This window comes from Corvus cornix, chromosome 13 (genome assembly GCF_000738735.6).
Source record: "Corvus cornix cornix isolate S_Up_H32 chromosome 13, ASM73873v5, whole genome shotgun sequence".
Classification (NCBI taxonomy): Eukaryota; Metazoa; Chordata; class Aves; order Passeriformes; family Corvidae; genus Corvus; species Corvus cornix.
The window spans coordinates 13961158-13966913 of record NC_046343.1 but is presented as its reverse complement, the minus strand read 5'-3'; the positions used below and the strand labels follow the sequence as shown (position 1 = coordinate 13966913).

Genomic DNA, 5756 nt, shown 5'->3' with positions numbered 1-5756 from the left:
GCAGGAGAAGGGAATGAAGACAGCACAAGTCAGAGCAGGATGGGCAGGTGGAGCACTGAGGGACCAGAAACCCTGAGCCAGTCTTGTTTCAGAGCCTCCTGATGCACTCTGAGGCAGAAATAGGAAGACTTTTATTACTACAGCAAGATCACGCAGGGGGAGGAAAATCAGCAGGGAGGAAAACAGAGAGTAAAAACTTGAGAGTTTTTGGACAGGGAGGAGTAGAAATTCTCCAGATGTCTGTCAGACAAAAGCCTCTAACAGGCTCAAAGCAATAAAACCAAAAATAATTTGTAAAGTTGACTTTTGCCGCCCCCCCCCCCCCCAAAAGTCCTGCTGGAACAGCCGGTGCAGGACCAGTCCCCACCAGTGCCCACATACCTTTTTTTCTTGGTCTTCTTTTCTGCAGCACTTTCTCCAGTGCTAATTAAGGGGGCAAAAATAATGGCTCTGATTAATGCAATAGGAAAATGAAATAACTAGCAGCACAGTGAGGCTGAGTTCAATATTCAAAGGGCACTGGGCAGCTCAGTCCCGTGCAAAGCAGAGCAAAGGGGAGGAAAACCCAGCAATTCACCTCTCATTTTCTGTGCTATTTATGCTCTACTCTCCCCTTTGCCTCCTTTTGTATGGACAACAGCAGCTGGGATGCAAAAGGCACAGGAGAAAAGGGTACAAAATTTGTGTGTAGCCATATTTAGCAATAACTGAATTGATTGAAATAAAGGGTAAAAGCTTGACTCAGCCTGTAACTTTCACCTTTCTTTCAAGTGCAAAAAGAAGCAGAAAAATCCATTCATATTGATGCTTTCCAGGTATGTGTCTTTCAGATTCCCAGGTGTTCATCCCCTCATAGAGTTTTAGTGGTGACACAGAAGAAAGTTCTTTGTGTGCTGCCAGAAAAACGAGATTTCTCCAATTTTTTATTTTCACACCTGAAGTATGAAAACATTATCATCACACAGAAGAGTTCTGCACACTCTCCTGTGGGCAAGGGGAAGACTCCCTGATATGCAGATTCCAATCCCTCCTGTCCATATTTACATCCCTAAGGCCTCAGACCCTCTGTAGGTAACCATGGGGTTCCCAGGTGAGAGGAGTCACTGTGAGAACAGAATTAAACCCCAAAGCACCTCTGAGGAGACAGCGCCTGACTCTGGGAGTGCCTCCCTCTCATGTGGAAGGTGTGGGTTACTCAGGAGTTACTCCAGGAGTTCCTACTCTGCCCAGGCCAGGCCTGCTCCGGACACTCCCCGTGCCCTCAGAGCCACAAACCCAGCTCAGGGCTGGGCTCAGAGCTCCAACACCACCAGCAATGAGCACTCCCTGAGCCCCCTGCCCTCCCAGCCCTGCTCTAGGCTGGGCAGGCACTGAGGGGCTCACTGACACCTCCAGTGTGGCTCTTCAAAGGTGGTAGCACAGGTGCTCCACAGCAGACCTGTGGGAGACCCAACTTCTCCACGGGCAAGGAAGAACCTCCCAAAGCAGGTGACACAAAAAGCTCTGGTGTGGCCCAGGAAGTTGTTTCTCCATGAAGGAAAAGCTCCATCCTTGGAAGTGCAGCACTGGCAGCCAAGGAACAGGATCCCTCCTGGCACAGCTGAGGAGCTCATGGTTATACAAGCCCTGAGAACCCAGCCTGGTGCACCAGGATTAAACCCTGCTCCCACCTGGGGGTTACTCAGGCTCCCTTTCACAAGAAAATTTTTCCCAGCATGTGTCCCTCACTGAGAGCCCAAAACCTCCTTTAGTGCCAGACTGGCCAGGCCTGTAACTCTCACATTAAGTGATCCTACACTCAGACCCAAGGCCAAGGACCAGAATAAGGAATTGCACCCTCAATTCACCATCCTTCAGTGGTAAGCTACAGAATTTACCAGAAACAGGGCAGAAAAGGAACAAGGAAATAATGTGAGCCTTTAACTCAACCTTAGCCTAAAAATCTTGAGTCTCTGAACAGACTCTGCCTCCAAATGGAGCCAAGTGTCAGAGTCCAAGCACTCCCGACCTGGCCACAATACTGGGTGATTCTAATTACTTCACAATTACTCACTGGATCAAAATTCATTTCAGAATCAATCACTTTACATCACTCACAAGCTAATGAGCCTCCACTCCAGGCAGGCTTTCAGGCCTGACTCACAACTGCTGCTGAGCTGGAGCAGCTGAGGAGGCCAAAGAGCCCTGCTTGCCAGGTGCCACCCTTCCCTGCCCCATCAGGAGGCAGCACAAGCTGGGAATGCTCTCCATACTCCCATCCTGGCAGTGGGAAGAGCTGGAAGTGGCAGTGACCAAGCTCTCAGGAATTCCAGGTGCAAGGAGTGGCACTGGGAGTGACCCTGTCCCTCTGCAGCTCCCAAAAATCAAACCAAAGCAGGGCAGAGATGATCCTGGCACACTAGAATTTCATGGAAAACTGATGTGCTGCGTTACTTTTGCCTCTGGATCTGCTTGTTGAAACAATCATTAACCTGGGAGGAAGCATTAAAATGCATTCCCAGGGCAAAGTGGAAAGGAGATCAGGTGCCCCATGCAGAATTCTGCTGAGGTTTCTCTGCTTCTCCCACTTTCTCCGCTGCCACAGGAAATCATTGTGCAACTCAGCAAGATGTTTTTACTTTGTGCTGAGTTAAAGCTGACAACCCAACTCTCCTTCACCTGTCTGACCCCTGCAGCTCCCAGGGAGCAGCAGGAGCAGGGCTGGGCTGGGTTTAACCACAGCTTTGAACAGCAAATCTGAACACAGGACCAGAATTGCTGCTTTGCTATAAATACATGTACAGCTTTCACACCCACCTGCCTGGACAGCACAAAACCATGAATTCAAATAACCAAGGAATTCAGGCAACTGCTCCACTACCAAAAAGGCTCCACCTATTTTAACTTTGGCTCAGTGCACAGTTTTTGTTTCAGACAGGCCAAAACAGTTTTAAGTGATTTCAGGTGAGCACATGTTAATGAAAGGCTTCCATTAAATTAAAGTGTTCATTTTAATCCTCTGGGACCCAAGCGCACACATTTCACTTAACACACCAATCAGCTCTAACATTAACACACATCCCACAGTCTAGAGGGAAAGGTCACAGGAAATGGGCTGGGACATCATCTTTTCTTTTCTTTCATTGCTAAACCAGACATTTCACCCTGCCACTCTTACCTCTGTTGCAGCTGGAGTTGCTTTTCTTTCTCCTTAAGGATTTTGGCTAGCTGAGCTTAGATGGATGCTTAGAGCTGTACCAGAACTTGACACCCAAGGAATAACAACTTTTTCTTTCCACTGGTCACCGCTTACCTCGCTCACTTCACTTTGACTGCTGCTATCTGGCTTTACCTCCTAAAAACAAAGACAAAGAACAATGCTGTAACATAGCCACCGTTTACACTTGCCCAGCAAACACAAACAGCGACTGACCTTTTTGCGGGACCCCCCTCTCCCGGTGTGGGGCGCTCTGCCATGGATTTAATCCATCTGCATCTGAAAGAAAGCGATGAAAAAAGTCAAAGTGCTGCATGAGAACTTAACAGCTCCAGCCATCCTGTGTCAATCTAGGAATGCCATCTAGAGGCCAAACTACACTCTACACTACAAATTTCAAGTCCCCGGGCCTTGTCCTATTACACCTATATGCCAGACTGTGCAGCAGGGCAGAGCAGCTCCGGACCAAACCCATGCAGACACCCGTGACACAGCAGATGACAAATGAGGAGACGACGAGGAGAGAAAACCCTCAGCGAAAAGAATGACCGCAAACACATCGAAGGGCTAAGGTAGAAAACACGACACAGAACGCATGATAGACATATGACACAACATGCACTGGGTCTGCCCTGCCCTGCGTACCTCAGCATTGTGATCAAAAGGGAGACTTTCCCCTTATGTGGCCTTAGGGGCCCCTTCTTGGACAACCCCGCCTCCAAAGCCGACTCAAAAATCCCTCGCAGTGAGCCCCGACCCAACACCCTGCTCTCATCCCCTCTCTGGGTCATAGCCCTCAATCTCTCGGATGTCTGGGGATGCAAATCTTCAGGCACAAAAGAAGGCAGCCTCGCCATCCGGGAAGCTCCTGCCGTCACCGGGCTGTTGTCTCTTAGTCGGCTACAATAAAGAAAACCAAACATCAGTGCACAAACTTAGTGGCACATCAGCCAAACCCCGACAATTCCGCTACTCACCATCTCCTAAGAAGGCCATGGTCCTGGGGCCGCACGCTTTGGCTGCGTTCCAGGGCTGATGCAGTCTCCACAGGGTATGCCTGTGTTAAGGGGAGACGTGACGATGAGGCATTGCTGAAACTTGAGCAGACCCTCGCTCCTCCTCCCTCCCCGACTCGCCGCAACTCCTCGGCCATTGCCCAAGGCTACCCGGACAGCACCTTTGAATGGAAAAGGTAAAGGCTTCATTGCAGAGTCCCATAATGTTTACCAACGGCTCACAAGGTTGGCAAGCCAGGTCCATTGGCCGGTCGGTGAGGGGGTGCAGCATAATACAAGTGGACCGCCTAAAACACACAATGACAATGGATGCTTAGAGCTGCACCAGAACCTGGCATCCAAGGAATAACAACTTTTACTCTCCAACGGTCACCGCTTACCTCACTTGCTTCACCTTGACTGCTGAGATCAAGCTTTACCTCCTATAAATAAAGACAAAGAACAATGCTGTAACACAGCCACCATTTACAACTTGCCCCGCAAAGACAAGTGGTGACTGACCTTCCTGCAGGACCCCCCTCTCCCAGTGTGGGGTGCTCTGCCATGGATTTAATCCATTTGCATCTGAAAGAAAGCAATGACAAAGGCCAAAGTGCTGCATGAGAACCTAACAGCTCTAGCCATCCTGTGTCAATCTGGGAATACCATCTAGAAGCCAAACTACACCCTACATTACCACCATTTATACCTCCCTTTCCCAAGTTCTCATTTCTCAAAGCACACCACCTGGGATCCAACAAGAGCATGCATTGAGACAAAGGGCTAGAAAACTGCAAGACACCGCCATACCACTCCTTCCGAGCCCCACATGGACCGGCCGCGGTTGCTCCATCTGAGGTGTGGCTCAGGTGGCTAAACAAAGCAAAAAGTTCCCCGTAAAGTCTTCTTTCTACTCCACCTACCCCCCCAGTCTACTCCACAGGGCAGAGCAGTTTCAGGCTAAACACAAACTACACATTATACTACAAACAGTGTGACACTAGGATGATAAAAAAAGCTCTCAGGGAGAAGAATGACGGTAAGGACCGAGATGACGCCAAAAGAGATAACCGATGGCATAGCAACAGTAGACGGAAGCTGCTCTAAGGAGCAGAAGAAAAGACTGTAATAGAGTGACCTATTATAAGAACTGTCGGTCACAATGATCAAGACAGCTGCAAGACAATGCTACATTCAGAATGCTCCCCATATCCTTACAATCTTATAAGCCCCAGGACATTACAACTCACAGCTGGAAAGGATGGATAGCAATACAGCCGGGAACAAGGCCTCAAAAGACATCCAACTCAATGCTTCCGAGATGCGATTCTGAGACACGGCCAAACCCACCGATAAGAGAACAAATTATATTGGCAACGTGCCGAGAAGTGAGAATGTTCAAGAACCTAGGGATGACGCCTAACACTTGGGATAAGGTCCTGGAGGGTAAAAGGCAGACACATCTGATCCAAGGGAGCCTGAAAACACGGTAGACAACACAGCACACTAAACAACACAGACTGGAACTGCTCTGCACTGCACACCCTACGGTTGCAATCAAAAGT

At 49.1% G+C, this 5756-nt stretch overlaps 1 long non-coding RNA gene across 1 annotated transcript; it reads right to left on the bottom strand.

The window, feature by feature from the left end:
• Window positions 1-352: 352 nt before the first annotated feature.
• On the bottom strand, window positions 353-5220 carry LOC109146074. Its single transcript, XR_005603031.1, has 6 exons — window positions 4714-5220; window positions 4593-4634; window positions 4174-4499; window positions 3842-4096; window positions 3158-3475; window positions 353-423 (listed from the first exon to the last, which is right to left on the bottom strand). It is a non-coding gene; the product is annotated as an uncharacterized LOC109146074 (long non-coding RNA).
• Between the last annotated feature and the right edge of the window lie 536 nt (window positions 5221-5756).